Source organism: Equus caballus, chromosome 4 (assembly GCF_041296265.1).
Source record: "Equus caballus isolate H_3958 breed thoroughbred chromosome 4, TB-T2T, whole genome shotgun sequence".
NCBI classification, from domain to species: domain Eukaryota; kingdom Metazoa; phylum Chordata; class Mammalia; order Perissodactyla; family Equidae; genus Equus; species Equus caballus.
Window position 1 is genome coordinate 87,342,387 of NC_091687.1, and position 26,031 is coordinate 87,368,417.

At 46.0% G+C, this 26,031-nt stretch overlaps 1 protein-coding gene across 1 annotated transcript in view; it reads left to right on the top strand.

The window, feature by feature from the left end:
- The window catches only part of SND1 (staphylococcal nuclease and tudor domain containing 1), a 408,513-nt gene that overhangs the window by 309,431 nt on the left and 73,051 nt on the right, over window positions 1-26,031 (top strand). The window lies entirely within an intron of this gene.

Here is a 26,031-nt window from a genome sequence, read left to right on the forward strand (position 1 = left end):
TCATCGTTGGCCAGCCGCCCCCAAATTGCTCCTCACCATTGGTGTCCTGGGTTGCGTGGTGACCACCAGGCCAGCCTAGCCAGGATCTTGACAGAGAGAGCTTACAGGTTTGCAGTCCTCCTCAGCGAATTAGCCTGAGCTGCCTGCCTCCAGCTGGGTTTAGAAGCTTGACTAACTCTGTCAGGGGCCAATTTTCTTTGAACATTTATTTGTATCTTTGAGTAATTGCATTTTCTGTAGCGGGTTTTCTGACTCAATTTAATTGTATTTCTGTTTCTGCCTGTTGAGCTGACTCTTGCAGGCAGGAGTTAGGCTTCTCAGCTGCTCTGGTGCCCATCTACCTGCTAACTTTTATCAAGTCATAGTCAACAGATCCGCCTTCTTTCCGGGAATATGCCAGTCATTCATCCTGCCAGGTGGGCACAAGAAAGGAACAATGGGAGGCTGTGCTGGGCTCAGGCTTAGGCTTTTAGATCTGCCTTTGTCCTCAGTTCTTTTACAATCAAATTGGTAGGGTCCCTCCAGCTTTCATGCAATATCATTATGTGCACAGAGCAAAAAGAATATGGAGTCCTAGAGGTTCTCTCTCTCATGAGTCTTTGTAGATCCTTGAGATCAGACATGTTGGCTTCTTTGGGATGTTAAGTGATAGAAATACCTATTCGTAAGCTGCAGCATCTCTCATTTTGATTTGAATTGCCAGGGACTGTGTTAGGTGTGAGAGGTACAGGAGAACAGGCTAGCCCAAGATGCTTGTGTTGGACTACCCTGGCCCCAAAAGAACCACCACTTTGACTTCTGGCGAAGCAGTATTATTGCTGTTGCTTGCCACCTCTTTGGGATTTCTCTAGCACTTGCCTTCTCATTTTGTGAAAGAAAGCAGTGTGTCAAAAGAAATCCTGAATTCAAGAGAGACGGGTTCCATTTCCCAAACGTGAACTGCAACTACCTGGGTGCTGCCTGGCTCTGTTGGCCATCAGTACAGGGGGGGTAGGGCATGGGCTTAACTCCTTTATTGAGTCATCAGTCTCACATTGCCCTCTATTTTGTTTTTGGTGAGATGTATTTATTTTTGTGAGGTAGAAATTCTTATATTAGCTTCCAGGGTGCCTTCCTCCTCCCCCCCGTTTGTAACTGCACACTGTACCTTGAATTTTTATCAGTTAAAGATGGCCCCCTGCTAGAGAAGTTATTTCAAGAACCCAGACATTTCAGTTGTCCGTCAGTAGCTGTTTCAGTTGCTGAAGTGGCACAGGGATTGGGTAGAAGGGGAAAATGTAGAATAGAATTTCCCTCTGTGGGCCTTTGGGTAATGAACTACACAGCAGTTTCATGTTGGAAAAAGCAGGTGAGTCCACTCAAGGTCATGACTCAAAGACCTTACAAAGACAGCAGCAACAGATGTTTGTTTGTTGTTGTGCTTTGGGTACAGGGAGGAAATCCCCTCCTTGGATTGCCTGAAACGTTTGTGAGTAACATTCTCATGGCTTACTATCTAAATCACATTTCTGTTTTGTTTCCCATTTCTCACCATAGTCACCTCCTTGTCATTTCACATCTCCTAAAGTTTCTTTCCCTGTCTTTTTCAACTCTTGTTTCCTCAGCCACTTTTCTTCCTGATCATGTTTCTGGCCCGCAGGTGATATCCAAAAGTACAAAGGGGTTAAAGAGAATACTGACCCCTAAAAGGAGTGAGTGGCCCAAAGCTTTTTCACTCTCTCATGGTTATTATGACCTTACCTTTGTCCGTATATTTGCTGACATTTAACTTCTCCCCATCTTCTTTGATGCCCTTGGCGTGTGAATGCGTTTGCAGATCCTTAGTCTAATCCAGAGTTCACATTTCTCTTTCTTGGTTGTAGTTTCCCAATCTTGCTTAGCCTTGAGTTGAGGCTCTCTTGATAAAGAAGCTTTCTGCATTTTCTTAGCTGCTTATATGATTGCTTGGGGGTGACTCTGCTTATCCAGAGGAAAGATGAGGATGGCCTAAGAATAACTTGGGATTTTGGCTAAAGGAACCAGTTATAGCCTATTCTCCTGGGCATTTCCCTTCCTATAAAATATGAAAACTGTCTTCTGAACAGTGTAAGAATGAAGAAAAGTTGTTTTGGTTTGCTTTGTTAGAGGTTTATTTACTTTTACCTGTATAGTACCTTCATTTTTATTCCATGTTTTCCCAAAGAGCTTGTCTCCTTGTCTTCCTCACCCCACTCCACAAGGATCTAGAAAAACTTCATGGATAAGCACTCCTGGAGGCAGAGGTCCTTCCCACCCTTAAGAGAAAGTACAAGGCAATTGCGTGGATGCCTAGTGTGGCTCCCCACTGCCCACCTCACGTAGCTCTTACCTTCAGGGCAGCCTCCGCTGTGCCACATTCCACTCCAGGAGCTCTTCTGGAGCTGAGCCACTTCTGTGATGGCCGCAGAGGAACCAATTGTTTGTAGCTTGTGCCTATTCCTTTGATAATTAGATTTAGCTCAGATAATCAGGTATTGTGAATATGTGATTGTCCTTGAACCTGTCCCATCCCTCCCTGTTAAATTTTTGTCGTCTTATTTTGGGCCAGGATTTCTCTACCCCCACCTGCTTTCCAGTTACTATAAATCTGCATTATCATATAGGAGAGAGGAAGCGCACAGATTTCCTGAGTCCACAGCACCTCCTGGGCCCCCGTGTGATCCCACAGAGGCATGTCTTTTGAGTTGCACTTCCGTATGTGACCCCGTAAACTGACTAGAGAAGCATAAGGAGTGGCAGAGGGACTGTATAATGGACACTGCCCCCAGGTCAGCCCCCTGCCAAGGAGCAGACAGAAAGCTAGGGTACAGGGTGCCTGGCCCTGAAAAGTGACTCCCTATTTATGAATTGCATTGTCTGATAGCCAGCACAGGAATTGCTGCCTCTTTCTCTATTTGGGGTGAAGAAAGAACTGTAGTCTTTCCATCCCATATCCTCTTGTGGAGCCTGCACAGTCTCAGACAAGTCTCTTTACATTTCAGATGGCCCTCACTGTCTTGAGACCTGATAGTCCTGCTTTCCTTAAATGTGTTTTACAATGACACTAGTCAGCATGGAGTTATTAATATTTCTGGCCATCACTCAGCTCCATTTTCCTAAGTATCTCCCCTCCCACCTTTCATTGCATTTCTTCTTTTACTCCATTTTTTTCCATGGTCCTTCTCCTCAGACACTGGTTCCTGTTGGCTTTCATTCCTTTCCCTGAGTTGGGAGTCTGGGAGCACTGTTCCAGGTCAGTGGTCTGGGCATTCTGGTGGTGCTGACAGCCCCAGGGCAAGAGGAACAGTAAGTTAGACACCATGTCCTTACCTGATTCTCTTTGTGACCTTGAAGGCCAAAGCAGCCAAGGAACTCTCAGAGGACTTCACTCTTACTCTTACTCAAAGGAAATCCAGTAATCTCAACTGTTCTTCCCAGCTTGACTCTGTTGGTGTATAGCAGGGATGGGTGAATCCAACCCACTGCCAGTTTTTGTTTATAAAGGTTTATTGAAACACAGACACACTAATTGTTTTATGTACTGTCTGTGGCTGCTTTTGTGCTTTAACAGTGGTGTGGAGTAGTTACAACAGAGGCTATATATGGCCCACAAGGCCCAAAATATTTGCTGTTTGTCTTTTATCAAAAAAGTTTGATGACCCCTGCTGTACAGAGCCTGCTGAATTGGTTTTAAATGGCTTGTTATAACCCTGAAAATGAGTTTGCTCTCATGTCCCCTGCCTTTGAGGCTGGGCTGCTTCTGAACCACATTTGAGATCATTGTGTCAATTGCTTTATTTGTGACTGTGAGCTATGAGTGCTGTGTCCCATTGGATGGCATGTGCTTGATGACATAACCTTTTGCCCGCCTCCCCCCTCCCCCCGCCAACACAGCTGCCTCTTTCAGGCAATTCCCTGCCACAGTGCCAAGGACAGGAAGATATGGTATAAACTTCCAGATGAGGAATTGTGCCCATTGCTGGCATCTTCCCAGAAGTAGTGGTAAGAAATGGCATTAACCAGCTTAAAAGTGCAAACTCCTAAGTTTTCACGCTCCAGTTACCATGTGGTCCTGGGTAAGTGATTCTTTCCTGCCTTGGTCTTGCTGTCTAAAACACTGATGTAGCAATCCAAAGCCATCCTCTTCCTTTAAAGGCCCTTTTTGCTTGAAGGCCAGTTAGCCAGCATTCACTCACTGACCAGCTGCTGCTTGTAGGCACTGTGGTCGCTGTTGGGAAAACCTGCTGTTTTAGAGAAGGGGCCAGAGTGTATTACTGAACAAGATCAATGCTACAATTTAACCCTCTTCACAGTTCCAGGCTGTAGGAGGCGCACTTCCCTGGGGAAGGGAGTGGGATATATGGAGGTTTGATGATCATTTCCAGGGCCTTTCTCAATGACCCCTTTGTCCTCTCTGGGATCTCAGAAATTGTCCTTTGCTGTTGCCTGGAAAATGACGTCCTCATGCTGGACAGCCTGAGCTGAAAACTCCGGCTGCTGCCCTGACCTATTTCCCTTCTTCCTGCTGGCATCAAAAGGGAGGATGTCCCCCTGGGGAGCTCATGCTACAGGGGCCAGGGCACAGTCCTGGATTTCCTCTCTCCCACTACCCCCTGCTCTTTTGAAAACAAAGATGCATAAAAGCATTACAAGCGACCGTTGCTGTTCGAAGAACGTGTATTTATGTTTCAGGGGAATGTGGACTCAGCAGTGAAGACTGGTGTATGTTTATGGAGGAGTATTTGGGAAAGAAAACTTAGAATAAAAGGAAAGTGGTTCCATCTTTTTTGTTTTAGTACCATGTGTGCTGCATCTTGTCTGAAAAAGATAAACCAGTCTAAGCAGTTTACTGGTGATCTAACTCAGTTCCCCTACAGACATGTGGTATGTACTTTCTCACCCTTCCTGTTCCCGTCTGTCTGTGCGGGCCCTTCCCTGTCCAGGAGACACACGGCAGGGGGAACAGTAGCAAAGTTAAATCTCTGGATCAAAGCGATGAAGATAGTTCAAGCCACAGAGAGATCCACGAGGGTGAAGCAGACCTGGTGCACCTAAGGCCTGGGAGGCACTGTTCTCAGCCTCTCCCTGAGTGCTGGGCCCAAGAGTAACCCTCGCTGAGCCACCAGAATTAATCTGCTGGAAAAGCAAGCCGGCAAGGCTTCGCCTACCTGCACAAAAACAGCCTATTCTAGATTATGTCCGCCACTGCCCAGGAAATAGGGACTGCAGTAAGGCCAGCTTTCTCGACAGCTCTGTTATTCCATGAGACGTTAAAGGCTATTGGGGGCTAAGGCTTTTCTTGGCTCCCCACACACTCTTGACAGGTCATCACTCACCAGTGATCTTTCAGTTTGTTTTCTGTTTAAGGCTGTTTTCTTTGAAGGGGGCTCGGGTGAAGACTTTGTCTTAATAGTGATCCAAGTTTCATTCGATAGAGCACTTTCTAGTGTAAAAGTGCTTCCATATACAGTATTTCATTTTAAGCTCCCAGCAAACCTATAAGAAAAATATTATCCCAGTTTTACAGTGCAGGAAACTGAGATGCACAGTGACCTTCCTCCACTCACAGAGCCTGTTGCAGGACAAACACCAAAGCTCAAATGTCTGCATTCCAAATCAGGTGCTTTTTCTCTCCAAATTTTGCCAATTTTGCTGTTAGAAGGTGATCATTCTTTTAGCCGTATTTTATCACTTAACCCTCAAATATCTGGAAGTAATTAATTTGTAAAGGACTTCCTGAAAACTCCAGTATTGTCTGAGAATAATTCACCTCTGGTAAGGAACCACTGAGTGTGATTCTGGATGCTCACAATACTGCAGAGGGATCTGAGTGATTTGCTATGGCCATGCCTCCCCAAAATATTTAGCCTGCTGTTGTCACAGTTCTTGTGTCTGTTGACTGCCTGATCCCTGCTTCATCTGTTGTTTGACCTTTGTGGGCCTTACTTTTTATATAATGATTCCTCTCTAACCTATCTCGCTTCTTTTCAGTTTGATCATGTATATCCATATTCCTGTTTCTAATGTTTCTTTTTTGTTGTTGGGTTTTTTTTTAAAGATTTTACTTTTCCTTTTTCTCCCAAAGACCCCTGGTGCATAGTTGTGTATTTTTAGTTGTGCGTCCTTCTAGTTGTGGCATGTGGGACGCCGCCTCAGCATGGCTTAATGAACAGTGCCATGTCTGTGCCCAGGATTCAAACTGGCAAAACCCTGGGTTGCCGAAGCAGAACGCGTGAACTTAACCACTCAGCCACGGGGCCAGCCCCTCTAATCTTTCTTGAAAGACAAATCTGACTAAGTAAGCACATTGTTTATAAATAAACTCCCCATTGCCTCTGGGGTAAAGTCTAATCTCCTTAGTTTATATATATATCCTTGCTTACTTCTCCAACTTCATGTCTCACCACTGCTCATTGCATAATTGGTACCTCATCAGGACTAACCTTATTATACTCACAGTTCCCCATATATATCATTCCATTTCCAGTCTCACATCCCTTAGGTCAACTTAAGCTCTCTACCCAGTATATCAGCCATCCCCCTTCTTTGCTTTCTTATTCCTACCTGTCCTTCAAGATACATCTCCTGTTCTAGGTTGCCTTCCCTTGATCTCCCAGGCTAGGAAGATGCCCTTCCTTTGGTCCCCATAGCACCCTGTGCACACATCTGTCACACACTGACCAACGATTTTGAAGGGATCTGTCTCTGTTGGTCTCCCCGCTAGATTGTAAGCTCAAGGACAGGAACTGTGCTTTTGTCTTTGTGTTCTTTCTATTTTGCCTAGTATATAAGAGATACCCAAAAGATACTCATTAAATCAACTAATTGGCTCCCCGTGACCTAACTCTAGAGCTTGGGAAGAAAGCCTGTTCTTTTGTTGTCCTTTATAATTCTTTGGGAAAGCTCTCTAAGCTCAGCATTTGCAGGGCAGTGAGGAAGACTTGGCAATACTGAGGCTGGACACATAGCTGCTAATTCAGGAACTGCTCACTGAAAAAGTCCATTACTAAGATCTGATTTACTGTGGGACCCTGACCTCCCTGGGTCTCCCAGTATGTCCAGCCAGGATATTTAAAGATAATGAGATAACAATGTGTGTTTTGAAAAAATTCCACTGTTGAAATAGAAAGCATTTGTGTTCCTTCATCTCTCTCCAAACATAGGCTACTTGTCTCTTTTCCTCCCTGGTGTTTCCCATCCTCTCCTTTTGTAGATCAAACTATTAAATGAGGTGAAGGGTTTATTTTGAAGTTCAAGTCAACAAATTCCTCTTCAGTAATGGGCTGTAAGCACCATGTGAATACCAGGCTGTTATCCACCCACTTACAGCCCTTTCATTTCTCGGCTCCTGGCCCTTGCCAAGTATCTCTAAAAGCCCTGGAAGGAGGGCCCTCAAATCCCCTTCCAGCCCCTAAATGAAAATGGCATCACAATGAGAAGAGGCGAGGTAAAAATGAAGAATGAGGATACTGTCACATTGCCCTTTTTCTCCTCTTCCCCTAGCTGCTGATCTCCCTATCAGCTTTTAAATTCCTCAGGTAGCTTCATCTCCCTCACCAGTAGCCTTCCCCAAGCCAGCTCAGCATTGTGTGCTGATGGGTGCCAACAGTGGGCCGGCTCCAGTGGGATTCCTCTCTGCAGAGCTGCTGGCTCAGCTAGGCTGTTGTCTGTTTCCCTGTTCTTCTGCTTGGAACTTGCGTAGCCAGTCAAGCATAGAATTGCATCCATTCTTCTGAAATAGCTGCTGGGCCTAGTTTTTCATTGGCTTGGCCAAGATCCGGTTACCTGTAAGTATGTCGTACAGGCTGACTGGTATAGGTTTGATAGCCCTCACTGCCCTCCAGAGGCTAGTGTTCACATTCCAGGCTGGCTGTTGGAATTGGGGGCAGAATAAGGTGGAGTGAGGTTTAGGACCGTAAGAGATTTGGCCGCCTTGGGATACGTAGGAAGGTCTCATGGATGTAATTCTATCCCAGGGAAGAAAATCCTATTCAGCAGAAAGATTCCTCCTTTCCCTAGGGAATTTGTCCCTACTGCTGTAAATTCTTCCTTGAGAGACTTTCATGTTTTCTTTGCCAATTTGTTTTTCTTACTATTCCTACCAGTAAAAGGAGATAAGACGTATAGTCCTTAGACCTGACAATTGCAGTTTCCTCCCCAAAGAGAAGTCTTGGCAATCCCTGGTGCTTATTTTTCCTCTTCGTCTTTAGTTCTGATCTGCATCATTCCCAGAGTAAAGAGGTGAAAGGCTTAAACATGACTTCCTCTTGGATCTTTCTACTAGAATGGTACACAGTACTTACTTTGAACCTCATCTCACTTGAGGCCTGCGAGTAAGCAGGGTCAGTGATTGCTGTTGGAGAATGCATTTACTGGTTCACAAAAGATTATCATTACAAACACAAGGTCATGAAAGTCCTTCCAACAGAGCCTTGCTAAGCAGAACTCCTGCTACCTATGGTATTTGATACTGTCAGCCTATCTGACATAAAATGATGTTCTTTATGAGCCTTCTCTGTGGAAGATAGCTATTGCCAAGCACATCCTGGTCTACCTTCTGTATAGCTTCGTAGAGCCTGTGACCCAGAACAAATGGAGAAACGTTCTCAGGAGGTAAGAGACTGCTAGACTCCTCAGAGGTAACAATTGTGCTGGAAGAGCTGGGTGCCGTTTATTTTCATTTAGATGTATCGGATGCACCTAATAACAGCAATTCCTGGTTTCTCTTACCTCTTCAATCCTCCTGAACATTCACTGCTTCTTGAGCTTTGGTAAGGATTCTTTAAAAAAAAAAAAAACAAGAAGCTAATGCTAATATTCTTACTACACTAACAAAGGGCTGAAGAAAAGCAGCTCAAAATTTTTGTTTTTTTAGGTGAAATCCCTTATTATGAAGTCTGTCTACCTCCTTATGGAAGCCTAATTTGGAAAATAGTTCTCTGTTTCATTCATATCTTCTGACTAGCAGATCATATGTACTTTCCACAGAAAGATGACCTCATACAGACTTGCCTGTTCTGTTTCCAGAAGAGCTTCACACACAACGCCAACACACTGGCCAACACCCTTGCACACTTGAGTGTGAGCATTTATGCTAGCACATTGGGGGTCTTCAGGACTCATGCCTCCCTGTTCGTCCTAACCATTCCCAGACACACCCACTGCCTAATTGTTAATAATTTCCTCTTAGAATTATATAATTCAGCTGATACCTTTCTGGAACACAGCTCATTTAATATACAACAGTTGGGCTTCCAGCAAAGAATAAGCGGATTGTAGATTGCATTTGCTCTCCAGGTAATACTAACATTCTCGTGTTTCCCATGTGACTCCCCCAAGGACACAGGAGTGACTGTTGTGGTGGATGAGCCACCTTAACCCTGCCCTCTTGTCATTAGCATGTCCATTCCCTGTGTCTGTTGCCAAGGACTGGATGAGATCCTCTGTGTTCCAAACCTGGCTTTACTGATGAACTTCCCAATTGCCACTCCACCTGTGACAGTTTCTGGTCAACTGAACTTAAATGGATTTTGAAAATGAAAGTGACCAGTGGTCTGTTATGAAATGCTGTGGTGCATGAAATAAGATTATGAGCACGCTTGAGAATTAACAGCAGAGATACCCTAACCTGGTCTGAACAACATGTGTCACATATTCAGGAAGGATAAGCTCATTCTTAGACCCATCTCCATAACACTTAAAGACATTTTCCCTTTGTCACCTAACAAAAAACTCTGTTAGTAACATGTCCAGAGTCAGACATGGGTTCTCATTCTAACTTCACTATTTCCTGAGTGACCTTGGACACAATTCTTAGCCTCTCTAAAATCAGGGCAATCTAGGGGGCCGGCCTGGTGGCGTAGCAGTTAAGGTTGTGTGCTCCGCTTCGGTAGCGTGGGGTTCACCAGTTTGGATCCAAGGCATTAACCTACCCACCACTTATCAAGCCATGCTGTGGCAGGTGTCCCACTTATAAAATAGAGGACGATAGGCACAGATGTTAGCTCAGGACCAATCTTCCTCAGCAAAAAGAGGAGGATTGGTGGCAGATGTTAGCTCAGGGCTAATCTTCCTCAAAAAAATAAAATAAAATCAGGGCAATCTCAGTGCATAATAGAATTCAATATGAATGGTGCCCCTGGTGTTGTGCAGTACAGCAGTCTTGGTAAGCCTAATTACCTCACCTATGATGAGGGTACCTTCTTTATAGGGTTCTTGTGGAAATAATGTATATATGTAAAGTACCCAGTGCTCGTACCCTGGTAGATAGTAAACACTCAGTGAACAGTTTGCATCATCATTTTTATTATCAATGAAAATTCTCTCGGGGTTTGGCTAAAATCTAGAATTAAAACTTGAGTGTGGACAGACCACTGTACCCAGAGCAGAGAAGGAGGCTGGGCATAGTCATGTGTGTTGGGAGCAGCATTCATATAAAAACCAACAGAGAACAATAATTAGTCCTCTCCAGTGCTTTTCACATCCCAGACCTGTCTGTTTAAGCCAGTAACAGCAAATATGCACATGCTACCCCCATCCAGTCTTGCCCCCGTGGCAGACATTCCCAGTCAGTCACAGCACTGCTTTGGCTTAGAACTCAGAACCTTCTCAAAACAGGGCTCCTAGAAGCTACTACCAGTTGAATGGACTTGGTACTTGCATTGATACCTATTTGCCATCCTTGGTCTAAGTTCTCAAAAGAGCATTTAAGTACCGTAGGGGTCAGCCAGTCTCTTTTCTACAAAGTAAGAAAAAAGACAGGGTCTCTTTGCCTCTGCTTCTGCATGGTCCTACATGTTAGAACCACTTCTTTCTAGGCAATATCACATTCTGTGGAAAAGCAAAAGTCCAAAGAGTCGTAGCCTACGCACAGAGCCTCTTCTAGACCTGACTACAGACAGACAAGGCCAATCATCACCAAGAGAGGGGGAATGAGGACTCAACAGATCCCTCATAGAAGCCTAAGAAATAGTGGCTTGAGTATCTTTGCCATTCACTCCAACTGCCACAGGGGTATTTGGAGGATGATCTGCCAGTACCGAGGGCTTTCCCTGCTTTCTCTCTGTTTACACAGGGCTTCTGATCTTGCTCATTTCCTTGTGTCACTGCAACTTGAAAACGAGGGATTCAGGAATGACTTATCTAGATCCTGGCTGGCCCAGGCTTCCTTATCTTCTGATGGAGTAGCAGTGCTCTTTTTTGTCCCTATACCACCTTGCCACGACCACAGCAGTCTAAGATTGCCATGGGTTTATCTTCGATCTGTATTAAATTGGAGGGTTGGAGGATCGCAGAGTGCCAGGTAGGAGCTCTAAAGAAAGATCTCGGTGTTAACCAGGATTGAAAGGGATAAGAAAAGGACCCCAAGACGAATCCTTTGGGACAGTCACTGCAGCAAGAACAAAAGCTATCCTTTGTGCCAGGAATGCAAAGTTGAATTAGAAACTGCTTCACTGTGCCATTTTTCTTTCCAGGTTAGCATAATGCCTCCCTCTTCTCCCCTCCCCTGTCTTGATGCAGTGGAATTCTATATTTAATGGTTACCAGAAAAGGATCTTGGCACTGAATGTACAACTAGAGGTAGAAGATCATGCAGATGAGACCAACAGGTCCCTTCATCCCCTGCCAGAGGCCTGCATATGCCACTTCACTTCAGAAGTCTCTATAGTGCTTGCAGTGCTGGGATGCTGTTACCTCTCCAGTTAAATAAATCTAAAACTACTGACCCGGGATTTTTATAGCACCACTGCAGTCTTATGAGGAAATGCAACAAATAGTCCATTACCACTGATTGGATATGGATTTTTGGCCTGGCCACTTGCCACTTGGTAATTTTAGAATAGGGTCACTTTCGAAATTGGAAGATTCCTTGTAGGAGGGTACTGGGGTTTGCTAAATAGTTGTTTCTTATCTTCATGCCCTCTCACAGGCATGCTCTCCACCTCCTGAGTGTGGGGCCAATCTCTCTGTCCGCCTGTCAGGGACAACCAGAGCTCATCCTTTATCAGCATACAGGGCTGCGGACGCGGCCATTTCCAAACGCCTAGGGTGCACTTAACCACTTCCTCCTTCTAATCTCAGCACTTCCACTCTAAACACATCAGCAGCTTTGTAACTTGCATTTTATTTTGCACTATGTGTTGGCCCTTCAGGTATTCGTGGGAGGAAGGTGGGGACACTGGTGAACTATATTGTCACTGTTTTCAGAATTACACAATTATACCCTGACTCATTGTCTCTGGAGAATCATTTAAGCAAGAGTGCCAAGAGCATCCTGAAGGGCTCTCATTGTTTTCACTCATGAGTTTTTAAGTTTGGATTCTGTTTCATATTTGATTCATTACTCCCTGCCTTGGTTTCACCATCTGCAAAATGGGAGCACTGGGCCCTCTTCTGCCTGGAGAGGGCTGAAAGGTAATTATTAAGGTGTAGCGGTGAGGTTCTTGAGGAGCCCCCAATTATTCCCACTTACATAGAAAAGTGTTGCCAGGCCTGGGATGAAATAACCATACACAAGTTGAGGGCACTGTGTGACCCGGACAGGGACCTCTGGTTGGACAGGTTTTTTTTCTCAACTGCTTCTGAATACTTAGACTCAGTTGATGAAATAGGAGAACACTTGGTCCTGGACTCTCAGATCTGACCACTCTTCATCTCATTGGTCTGAACTTTGGTCAATTTTCCCTTTTCTCTCTGCCATAAAGTCTGTTACATTGCCTTTTTCTTGACATGACTCTGGCGTCCTGTAAGCCATATATCCTAAACAGAAGCTGTCCCAGAGTGCTGAAGGATTCTCTCAGTCTTCCTTGTAGCCAACTGGTTGGACTGAACCTGAGAATCAGACACTAAATGTATGTCTTCCTGTTATGGGTTGTTGTGCCCATCTATCATAACAGGGTGTCCTATTTCCTGGTTCTCTGGGTAAGGTTGTATTTCCATATACAGTTTGTTGCTTGCCTGTCTGCATGTGGTCATTGTCCCAGTATTTGCATCAGACCTCGCACATTTTGACCCCGACCTCTGATCTTCATGACATGTTTTTCAGCCTAGGGTGTTTCAAAGGACAGGCCTGGACTTCAGAAGCCATGCTCTTTGTCATTATCAGGTGTGAGGCAAGATAGTTTCACCTTATCTGCTTCTTGTCTAGCTTTTTTTGGCAGTTGACACAGAGGTGCAGTTAGTAGGGCAAAGCTAGAGATGGCCTTCGAAGCTTTTGATTCTTGTTTTCCCATCCAAATCACAGTCAGTTGCTGAGGTAGCCCAACCAAACACCTCTAAAGTACAGCAGCTTCAAAAATTCATGAGGCCTTGGGATCCATAGTGCCTCTCAACATACAGACTTCTAGCCTTGCATCAAGAGAAGCTATAGGGCTTCACATGCCCTGTTGCCCTGATGAGGCACAGCAAGCACATGAGGTGTAGAGGGAGGCCCTGAGACTGCTCTGCATGGCCAGCCCTTCAAGGCGTGAGGAAGGGCTCTTTGTGACACATTCACCCATGTGCCCAAGCATGCCAACACCCAGTGATGGGAAGACCAACTCCAGGGAGATGCAGCATTCTCACACTGCCTGGACTTTTTTCATCTGTCCTTCCTCTTTCATTCATTCACCCTCCTCGTGTTTTTATAAGTTGTACAGTATCATTAAGAGGTGTTGAAGAGATCAATAGCAATTCACCTTTTTCCTTATTGATTAAAATGATAGCAAGTGAAAATGGCAGGCAGCACCAATTTATGTATCATGAGCTATCCATTTCCTACCAGGTCATCAGTGACCTCTCCTTCTGCCTGATATGTTGCTGATCTGCAACTGGGATTATTCTTGTTTCTAGGCTGCCTTAACAGGAATGAGAGAATCAGTGTGTTTGGCTCCTGTAATCAAAGCTGGGTGAGGAAGGAGACTGCAGGTAATGAGCAAGAAAATTATTATGGAGCCTGTTTTTGGACTGTGTGGCTTTATTTGAGGGGTTCACCACATGTGCTATACTCAAGAAGAGGCAGCGTGGCCTCAGTTGGTGGACAGTGCTACCTCACCTAGCATTTCCCTCCCCACTCTTTTTCTAAAGGGCACTGTCTTTCTTTATTATCTATTTTTCAACAGAATGTAAATTGAGTGTGGCGAGTGAAAAGCCCATGACCCCTGTGAACTGGCTCTGTTTTTGCTGAAGGTGCAAAGGTTTGTCATTCCCTCCATGAGATTTCACATAGTAGCTGTGGCTCACTCTGGGTGAATTTGGGGTGCCTAGGGTCGAGCCTGAGTCAGGAGATGAAGGAAGGGTTCTTGTGCTTAGGAAGGGTCTGTTATCCACCAGGGGATGAAGAATGGAGATGATTTTTAAGAGCTTCTTTCTCGACTCTAGAAACAAGCATGGGAAGGGTGTGTGTATGTCTTTTTTTCTGTTCTCCCTCAATGGAAACACCCTTTGACTGTCATTTGAGAATGGTGATGGAGACACCCCCGCCCCCCCTTCGTGACATTTCAGGTGCCATGCACTAAAGAGCTCACTTTTAAAACTGCATCTCGAATAGCAAATACTTATTGCTTCACTCACCTGGTAGGATGACCAAAGGTCTTTGAAGCCCAGGGCTCTTAAAAGGAAAGTTAGCGCTCACTAAAAAGGCTTGATTAACTTAACTGCTTTCCTCTTTCTGTATCGTAGTTTGAATTTTGTGGGTTCTTTTTTTTTTCTAACTTTTTTTGGTGAAGAAGATCTACCCTGAGCTAACATCTGTGCCAATCTACCTCTATTTTGTATGTGGGATGCCTCCACAGTATGGCTGATGAGTGGGGTAGGTCCACACCCAGGATGCAAACCCAAGCCACTGAAGCAGAGTGCACAGAACTTTGACCACTTGGCCATGGGGCCGGCCCCCTGAATTTCGTGAGTTCTTTAATGCACACATACACAGAAGCAGCTGTTGTCCACCATGCCTAGCAAGGTCATTCAGCACTGTGGAGGGGCTGAGGGGGCTTGAGTCTTTCACCTTGCACAGCATAAGCCAATTCCCAGAAACTCCTGTCTATATAGTTTTGGCTGAGGAGGCAGTATTTGGAGGGCTACTGGAAGATAACCCTGCTCCGTGCCCTCTGCTGTCCAGCAGAGGGAGCCACTTACCTGAGTGGGCAGTTAATAGTGACCAGCGGGAGTAGCGGTTCCCAGAGCTAGTTGTTGCCATTAGGGAGCTTTGGTCTTTCATGTCAGCCCGAGCACACAGCCAGGCTTCTCCAGAGGAGCACTGCCATCGTGGTCATATTTCCTGGGTGCCCAGTGAGTTGAGGTCACTATTTTGGATGCCCCTCTCCCAGTAGAGAGATTTCACCAGAAACCCAGTGTTGCTATGTCAGGTAGCTCTGTGGTCTGCAGATTCCAGACCTGGAGAAGGCAGCTAGCACTCTGTGAAGCTGGTTAATTACATGTGAAGCTGCCAGCAGGACAATTGTTCTTTTCCCATGGATCATTAATAAACCATTCTGGCCTGCATAGACGGAGTGGGGGCAGTCTCTGACAATTCCATCACCTTCCTCGGCTTTGTCGGACAGGTCTTCCTCTCTTTCAGTCTAAAGCTTTCACAATGGCTGAGAATGAGGAGAGGGAGGGAACAGAAGAATCTATTTCCATTTAATGCACATGTTTTTCTCCGAAGCTGGAAAGTGGCCCCCTGCTTTCAGATTGTCTTGGCAGCCAGAGTACAAAGGGTTCAAGGCTTGCCATGGGTGGGAAGTGCTAGTGGCTCAGCTCCTGATATTTGCAGCAAACTACAGACCAGGCCCGATTTGGAGACAAGGCAACTAATGCAGCAGATGGCAAATAGTCCTGCTCCACTGGGGCCCGAGATCAGCACCATCTTCTTCCTTCAGCCAGTGCAGCCTCATTCCTGCTCTGCCTGAGTACAGAAGGCATTTCTGGTTTTTTAGAAATTTCTTTTTTAGGCAAATATGGAAAGAGGCAAAGCAAATATAATATGGGAAATTCAGTCTAGTTAGAAACATTTCCCTGTCAAACAACCTAAAATAGAGCTTTCCCTTTGTTGGTTAGAAGAATTTAGAATAGAAATCTACATTTTTCCATAGAGCATTGAGTGCAAAAATAAAAAATGGATTATAAATAGAAGTAAGCATGACCCATTCAGTTTCCAAGGACTTGAGCATGCAGCCTTCATAATACTGAATTAGAGCATTTTATAGCTATAAGGGCTCTTGAGGTTATATAGTCCCATCCAGACAGTCCATGGTAGTTGAGAATACTGAGGCATGAAAAAGTTAGTCACTTGGGCACATTCACACTGTGATTCATGGGAGAGCTCAAGTCCCCACATTCCCATCGTCTTGATCTCACCTGTACCCCCACCGTGCCTCCTCAACAACAGCCACCAACAGCTGTTCATCCACTTGCAGTGCAAGTAATAAATGAAGATTCTGACAGTGGCTCATAAAAAGGAAAAGGGAGTTAGGTGTATGTGACAGAGGGAGACAGAAGAGGTAAACGTGCATTCTCTAAATTGTATTATTTTAGTGAGAAAAGGAGCAGGAGGCTACGTCAGAGGAAGAAATCATCTGGGGCCTCAGCGTTCTGTAAAGAAGACCCTTCGTAGACAGGGGTGCAGAAAGAACCGCATATGGGATGAGAAGGCACACCAGAGAGGGAGGATTACAGGTGTCTTGACAAACCTGGAATTTTCCATTGCTTTTCCTGATATGAGATCGTAGCAAAGCTGCTGTCTTTTCATGCCAAAAGCTAAAGCTTCAGAAGAGCCCAAAAGAAACAACCAAGGAGTGCTTATAAGTTCAGGGGGTTTTCTTTTTCCTTTATCTGTATGTTGGGAGGGGGTTTACTTTGTTGTTTTGCTTTGTTTTTTTCACTGAGAGAGTTGAAGGAAGGTGAAATTTCCTAGCTGGGATTGCCCTGGAGCTCCTTGGGCAGGACTCCAGCTCAAGCACTCCATTCAGGTCACAGTCAGCTAGGGCACAGGGTGGACCCCCAGGTGGTACCCGTTGCCCACAGCATCCTGGCTCTGAGACTTACTCCCTCTACTCTCACAGGAGGCTGATCCGAAAGCCATGCCATGTTATCAGAGTCTGTAGCTGAGGCTGGTTGCCCAACTAATAAGCAATGACGTCTGTTTGTCTTTTAAGGGGTTGTCAAGTGGGGGGGGAACAAATCACATTTTCCGGCAATTTAATTTTATTAACTCTGATTTTTTTTTTTCCCCCTCTTCCAAAGCACGGCTAAATGGAGCTAAACATACACACAAGGGCTATATTTAGTCCTGATCGTGTGGTAGAGTAGGGAAGGCACAAACACAGAGGTTTATCTGCTACCTAGTAAACACGGGGAGGTGTCAGGGCTGGAGAATTCAATAGTAACAATAAGCATTTATATGGTGCAATGACAACTTTGAAACAGGGCATAATTTTCTGGGGATTGCTATTAATTCTGTTTCTGCCTATGAGCGGCCCCCTGGTGAGGGGCTTGGAACACCACGCAGAGTTAAGCTATATTAAACATCAATTAAAACAGCGTAAAATAGAAACGGAATAAAACATGCAAAGGTCAGAGTGGCTGTGAACATGCAGGCAAGGCCCTGAGGAGAGAGGGTGTAGGGCCTGGTGAGCCTAGTACACTGGTGGATTCATGCTCCTAGTTGCTCTAAGCTTCTGTGAGTTCTCAGGTTTAGTAGGTTTGCTGGAGAGTAAATAATGGTACCCTCTAGCTCCCCAAGTTCAGTTCTTCCCCAAAGGGGTCTCAGAAATTACTCATTGTCACCATCAAGAAATGAGAGAAGATGACAAACTTTCTGCAATGATGGAACTGTTCTGGTTGGGTTTTTTTTTTTTTTTTTTTTTTGAGGAAAATTAGCCCTGAGCTAACTACTGCCAATCCTCCTCCTTTTTTTTTTTTTTTTTTTTTTTTTTTTTTTGCTGAGGAAGACTGGCCCTGAGCTAACATCCATGCCCATCTTCCTCTACTTTATATGTGGGACGCCTACCACAGCTTGGCTTGCCAAGGGGTGCCATGTCTGCACCCGGGGTCCGAACTGGCAAACCCCAGGCCGCTGAGAAGCAGAACGTGCGCACTTAACCGCTGCATCACCAGGCTGGCCCCGATGGAACTGTTCTTTATCTGTGCTCTCTGGTATAGTAGCCACATATAGATATTGAGCACTTGAAATTTGGTTAGTGCAACTGAGGCACAGAATCTTTAATGAAACTTAATTTAAATAGGCACGTGTGGCAAGTGGCCACCATATTGGACAACAGAGGACTTTAGATAGTCCTTTGCCCACTCTAAGCACACAGGACAGGTTCTACTTGCATTGCCCTCTTCCTCCTAAGTGAGATTGCCTTTCCTCATTCCTCTGAGTGTTTTTTTTCTCAATACTTTTTTGACCCAATCCTCTATGCTCTTGACTTAAGCTTCCAGATTCTTTCAGAAGGGTCATACACAATGTCAAGAAATGAGAAAGGAGAGCAATGCCTGCATCAAACCAGACAGCCCTGATCAAACCACAGGGCCCTACCCTTGCCCCCTTTTCTCCTGAAAACCCTGAGTCAAGCTAATACCAGGTGTTTCCCACTCTCCTGGGCAGAAATGAAGGGAATGGCTTTGTATCTCTAGCTGAATACCACAGATCTGCAACGTCGTCACTGTCCTCACTGAACACCTGATTCAGTTGCTGAGTCTGACCCTTGATTTCCCCAGAAGCTGCAGGGACTGCAAAATTCCCAGGTCATCCAGGGAACACTCACCTGACTTTCCTTGGTCTCTTTGACACCTGAACTGAAAATACCCTTTCCCATAGCTCTTTCAACACTTGTTGAATGCTTGGAATGAGTCTGTTCGTTGAGATGACTAGTATAGTGGAACAAAGCACAACACTTGTAATCAAAAATCCAATGTTTAAGTCCTAGCTCCTCCATTTACTAAATCTGTGACCTCGACAAAATCATTTAACCTCCCTGAGGCTTCGTCTTCCCTGATAGAAATGAGCATGCTAGCCTAAATGACCTAGGTACTGAGAGGACCGAGAAGAGAGCCGGGAAAGAAGGCCTGATTGCCGTGAAGCCCTATACCTCCACTCAGTCGCCCCCTTCAGGTGTCAAGCCTACATTTAAAGCACCACTTTCCTGAGGCCACTACAGACCTCAGCTGGGTCTAGTTACCACTAACCCACACTTGGAAGTTGTCCAGCACACAAACACACACTCAGCCAGACGGCTGGCATCACCTCCTCATTATTCTCTTCCTCATGCGAACCTTGGGGAGTCAAGAACTGTCTCCAGTTACTTTAGATCATCCTCAGAGGTGGCATTTTAGCCGGTTGCAGAAGAAGGCAGGAGGTGTCTTAGCATGGGCATTGGATCCATAAAGTAAGAATGGTTTGTAAGTTACCTGATGTGTGTCAATCATGCTGGCTGGTTGTTCACCAGACCCCTTCCACCCAGCAATTACTAGTCACTGCTCCAGGGATTGTCCCCAGCCACCCAGAGCCCCTGTGGAGCTGCCAACACTGCACAGCTCACAAAGGGCCCTGTAGCGTCTCTAATTGAGGAGCTGGTGAGCGGACGCCCTCAGTAGAAGTATTTTTAGCTGCAATGATACAGCCTCATCTTTTTGTTTTGTTTAGTTATTTTTTAAATAAAATAAATAAGTAAAATTGAAGACTCTGGTCCCAAACTCCACTGCCAACACCCGAGAAGTTTTGACGCACCCTCCTTACCACAAGCCTAATTAATGTAAGACAGGTGCTAAAGCTCAGAGTTTGCCAGAATATTAGGCCAGAGAGACAGCGTGTACAGAAGCAAAAAAGAGCTACAAATAGAGAAGAGGAATAATGCAGGCTGGGCAGCTGGGAACAACCCTCCTTCCAGGCCTCTCAGATCTTGGCTGAATCTGGGGATCAAGTGAGTGGGCCCCAGCTCCTGAGTATATGGCGGCCTTGCATTTTACAAGGGATTCAGTTTTGTGGCTTGCTGACTTCTTAATGCTTTTGTCTTCTCTTCATCCTTGAAGAGACTTGTTACCTTTCCCTTGGCTTTCCTGTTGTGTCCCATGTGATCAGGGGCTGTGTCCCATGTGATCAGGGGCTAAGGACATTCACAGAGCTTGTGTCAGACCACAGAGCAGGATCCTGGATTCATGGGGCAGTGGTTCTCAACCCCAGCTGCACATTGGAATCATGGGGTGTGGGAGGCTTAGGACGGATACAAATATTTGGGCCTTCCTGCAAAGATTAAGTTCCCCAGGTGTATTAGGTGATACCAAGGAATAATTTTGTTGATTGCGTTAGCTGTGATAATGGCATGTGGTTATGTAAGAAAATGGGTGTGTTTTTTAGAGATGCATCCTCAAGTATGGAAGGATGAAATGACATAATGTCTGGGATATGCTTTAAAATACTTCAGCAAAGGAAAAGGGGGTAGACGAAGCAAATATGACAATTTTGATGATTGTTAAATCTGGATGGTTGGTATTTGGGAGTTCATGACTGTTCTGTATTTTCAGTGTTTCAAATTTTTCAAATCAAAGTTTTTTTTAATGTTTTTTAAAAAATTCTAAAGCTCCCCAGGTAATTCTCATGTGCAGCTAAGGTTGCAGACCTGTAGTTTCAGAGATTAAATTTGGATCCCCACACCCTAGATCAGCTCTGATTTTGGACTTTGTATCAGCCAAGATTGACCTTTTAGGATAAGTTCTCGTGAATAATCTAGACCCTAAACTCTTGGGTGGGTGAGGAACAGGATAGGCCCAAAGAACAAATGAGACTGTGTCTAGAATCTGAATTCAGAGTGGACAGCTAGACAGCTTTGTCTTCTACTTCATGACCTCAGTATTCCCCAGCCCTGAAAGCTGTTGTACCTTGTAGCTTACCTGCCTTGTCACCTGCCAGCACTCCTACACACCACCCTGAGGACCTCTCTTGCCACACCAGGGAAACAGAAGACAGCTGCGTTGTGACACATGCCACAGGAGAGTCCTGATTTCCTCAGTGCTCAACACATTACCAAGTGGGATTTTGGTAAAGCTGGGGTGGAGAAAGAGGGGCCTGAAACTTGCATCTCCCTCCATCCTTTCCTAGGAGTCCATGTGGGCTCAGGTCTGCAAGCAAGTATGAGTGCTCTTTTATGTCCTCTGTGCCTATTCCAACTCCCAAGCAGTACTTTGCTCTTGCTGCTCAGCAGGCAGGGCACACAGCAGCTTGCTGCAGCCAAACTAAATGGAGCTCTGGAGCTTGGGCTGGAAGCTTCCATGCTACACCTAGAGACCACTGCCTTGCGTAGAAGCCTGGGTTTAGTGCTTCTTCATTCGGGGCAAGTTGCTGGCTCTCCTTTATTCAGGGGCTTTGTGATTTATACCTAAACATTAAGTGAGTCTGTGTGTTGCTAAGGGAAGCTGAAGCAAACGGAAAGCCATAGACTGCCCAAGGTCACTCAAGCAGCCCAGAGCTTTGCTCCCAGTAGTATTTACTAGAGCATGGGTGCCCTTCTTCCTACTCCCCGGGGAAACCTTGAAACAGTCCTTTCAGCAAATGCCAACTTGATAGAGGTGCAGAAGTCGCCCCCTGCACCTCTGTATGACAGCCTGGAGCTTCTCTCTCCCCTCTAAGAGTCAGAGTCAGTATTGGTCCCAGCACTGTCCAGTCCTGACAGGAGAATTCAGACTGGGGGATTTTCTTCCTCAGCCCAGTCATAAGATCAAGTAGCCTTGGAGGCATTACTCTGCATTTCTTCACAGGACTGTTTGGATGGGAGGCAGATGCTTTCCCTGACTCTGTGGTACTCAGTACGCATCTCCGCTGGCGTCACTCTCAGACTTTCCATTGTAATCATTCCTCCATTGTACTGATCTCCTCAAGAGCAAGAACCAAGTCTTCCGTCTCTCTCATTATTGCCCAGCACCTGGCACAAAGCTGGTTCACTCTACTTGCTCTACATGAGCATGCTAATGAGTTAGGGACCAAAGCAGGGCCATGACAGGGAGTGCCAGGCTAAGGATCAGAAACCTAACATTTTATAAAGCAGTTTCTCATTCATTTGGGCTTATGAACCTAAACTGTGTGGTGATCTTGAGCCCTGCCTGAGTTCGTTTGTGGAACAGCCTATGACTAGGGAAGGTTTCTGACTGGTAATGACAGAGAAACATGCTATTTGGTTCTCTCCCCACTTTACTTGAGAATAAATGGCATTCTCTTTGTGCCTCGGTTTCTCCCATTTGATATTCATGGGCCTCTGAGCAATCAGTGCTCTCTCCCTCCTTTCCAGGGGCTCTGAGGGTAACATGTTTGTAGGAGGATTTCCTGTTGTTTTTCCAAGTCAGTTAACTGATACTCGGTCAGCTCTCTTAGAAGTTACTCCTCCTGAACCTGAATGAAACAGGGGCACCAGCTCAGCTTAAGCAAAACCATGTACAAGAAGTGCTTCTGGAGTCAGTGACAAGACTGTCCTGCCAGTCTGAAACCAGTCTGACCACTGAGTCTTCTCTCCCTGCAGAGTCTAGAGCAGAGGCTCTCATCCTAGGTGTTCCCTCAAATCACCTGGATGTATTTTTAAAATACTAAAGTCTTGTCACGACCCCTAGAGATTCTGCCATATTTGATCTAGAGTGTGACCACTGGTCTTTTTTAGTAGCTCCCTCAGTGCTGGTAAGATGTACTTGGGACCAAGAACCACTGTCTCAAAGAGTCTTCACTTGAAGGAGCTATAATAGCACTTGAACATCCCACTGCTGGTCCCCCTTCCCCCCAAGGAAGAGGGACAGCAGAGCATGTGTTTGCCTCTTCTGGGCACCCCTCACCCCTGTGTCATCTGCCTTAGCTAGTTCTGAGAGAGAGCTCCCAGACTGTGTGATCAGTACAGTGTCGTCCCTCCCTCCTTCCCGCCACACACACATACACAGCAGCCACTGCTTCTTAACCTTGGGCAGGTGACTGGAGGGGAGATAGATCTCTGTGAACAGTAGTTCGATTTTGTTTTGGAGGGCATTAGTGAGGGAGACCGATCCAGAACTGTCTTTGCAATTTGTTAAGATGAAGATTTTTTTTAAACTCTAGCTCAAGGAATGTTTGCCTGGGTACAGGCTACCAGCTCCCAGGCATCACATCCCACCCTTCGGTAGCAGACGAGTCTGCCTTAGCAGTGAGAAGCAAGGCCAGACACCAGTTGAAATCCCAGACAGCTTCCTACCCTCCCTCCATATCTTGTCAGATATTTCAAGCTTTAAGTCCTTATTCGTGCTCTGCCTACTTGGCTGGCTGTTCTTGCACTTGAGCGGCTTGTTTGCCTGGACAGGTCCAAGCTGTCTGAGCCATCAGCAGCTGCACCTCCTCCCTCGCGCCTTCTGTCTGAGCCAACCTTGATTCACAGTAGTGCAGATGGCCCCAGCCTTATCCAGCGACGTCTGCCACTCCCATCCCTCTCCTGCCCTGCTTTCCCAGAGACGAAGGGGCTGGGCCAGGCCAGGCCTTGCCTGCAGGTCAACCTGGAGCTAAGATGAAACCCACTCTTAGTTCATGCTCTGACATATTAACCCGAGTGACATGATAAAAAAAATTTATCTGAACTACATAGGACAAGAGTACAGCAAGGTCTAAGTTCATACTGTGTAGAAAATACTTTCTAGCCTGCATCAGAGCTAAATCTGTTTTTGCAAATAGCCTTAGTTCCACCCCCTCTGCTTCCTAAGTATTACTGGGAGCGAGGGTGAGCTGAGAGAATCAGAGGCGAGAGCAGAGGTCAGAATTCACCTTTCCTCCCTTAATGCAGACTTGGCAACCTCTCAAAGTGCTGGTCCTCAGTTTCTCAGTCCAGTGCAAGCTGCTGAAAGGTAGCGCCCTGTAATACACCATTCTAATCAATTAGTTTCCCTTCTCCTTGCCCCTCTCCAAGAGAAATGAAGTGGCGGATAACAAATGTGAGAGGGGTCACGGGTGACCTTGTACATGAGAAAGACATGCCGCAGCAGCCCTCAGGCCTCTGCCTTTCCCCGTGCTAGCTCACTGCTGAGCTGCAGACGAGGCACAGGAATCCAGGTGCCCCATCAAGCAGGCTCTGCCTGAGCGAGACCCACAGCTGTACCCTCTGGCGACAGCCTGCAGTAGGGAGGGATGCCGTGGCAGCAGTCTGCGTGTCCACCTGTACAGCTTTGGACGGGGGGCATACAACGCAAACATGTCAGCTCATTTGGGTCATCTGTAAACCTAAGGGACCCCAGCAGCTGCTAGAGTGCCATTGGTACAGTAATACCAATATTCAAATGAGTCAGCCTGACGCCTAGTTAGCTGTTATAGACACATTATTTCAAGGCTTTCTTCTCCTTTCTGGTTTCTAGTTTCAGGAGCAAACCGCCCAGTTCTAGGCTGCTTCAACAGGGAGAAGCATAACCCCCAAAGCCAACCCTTTTCATAGGGGAATATCAGGACTGAGATAGATTATTTACTCTCTCTACAATTTGGGATGTTTTCTTCAGGATAAGAACATATTTTTAATCTTTGATAATGATAAAATATCTTTATTGGCACCCAGGGACCAGTAACACACTGACCAAAGAAGTCAGAGGCTACCTGAAGAGGTGTCTGCTACTGTCTCCACAGTTTGAAGCCAGCCATTTATTGAGCTCTCATGTCCTAGTGAGCACGAGGGCAATGGATGTAATGGAATTTAGGGGCCTTATTCCACTCCAAACGTCATGGTTACCTACAGCCTAGGGGTGGGGTCTGCTCTCTTCTCTCCGATTTGGTAAGAAAGAAAGAAAGATCCTTTACCATAGTAGAGTACCCAGGAGCCTTTTTGTTTCTCTAAAGCCACATGATAGATATTGTCCAACTGGTCAATTTCATGTTCAAAACTGGCCCTTCTGTCCAGCATTATATGTTGCTTTCTCTTCCTGCTACAACTGTTGGCTTAACCTCTTAACCACAGGAAACTTACTCTCTTGGATCCATTCTCTTCTGGTATCTGACCACATTTTAGTCACCTGCCTGCTTTTGCTTTATGATCGGCAAATTCCAGTGTTTCGCACTGCTGGACTGAGAGTGACCCACAGCCACAGTCCAGATTCTTGAGTTGGGTCCCAAGGACCTGAACTGACAGTATTTGTCTTAACCCTTAAAGTAACCATCGGATTTATAGCCAAACACTTTAGCCAGCAAAATCCTGTGGCAGGTACACTACCACCCTACCCCCAGTTCTGAAAGAGAATGGCCCTAGAGCTGCCGAGCACAGTGTCAGGAGGACAGCAGAACTGCAGGGGGATGCTGCCTTCCCTGTCTTGCCAGGCCCCTCATATCATAAGAGCAGTTCAGAGGCTTAGAGATTGGGATCAGGATGCTCTGCCCCTGTCTTCTGCCTTCTGTACACACTGTGTCACTGCCTGTAAACCTGCCTGGCTAGGGACCTACAGAGGGCTGCCTGCCCTGCTCACGTCGTCTGGGTGTCTGCTTAATGCCAGGATGCCCTGGACCTGAGGGGGCTGCGTAAGTACAACTACTAATCGCCCAGGAAGATTTTTCCTGATGTCCTGGTACAGGGCTACCTCTCAGTCTCCATGTGCTGCATTCACTAAAGTTTTAGACACGAGAGATGGCTCTATTCTCCCTGGGGACAAACAGGGAAAAATTCCCCAGCCGACTCTTCCTGAGTCTCAGTTCCAAATGGAAAAGCCCATCACACAGCCCTCAGTGTCTCCTACTCTGCACACCACACCTGATTCCACCTCAGGCCACTTCACACCAGCAGAGGGAAGCCCTGGCTCCAGCAGCAGCACTACTTGGGGGCAAAATCTTTACCCTCATGGTAATTTGTTAACTGGAGCGGTTAGGCCTGAACCTCCACAACAGAAATGAAATGACCTTGGGGATTGACAGGTACTGCAGAGCCAGCATTTGTTTTGGTTGTTGAGTTCCACATGTTAAATGGTTCTAGTTGCTACTGAGCTTCCTTGCCTCTGTGTGATGGTCAGGTTCTGTATCCACCGTGGCGTCCGTCCAGGGACCAGGGAGAGAAAGCTTTGCTGCTTTACTCTGGCGCCTGCAAATGGTTC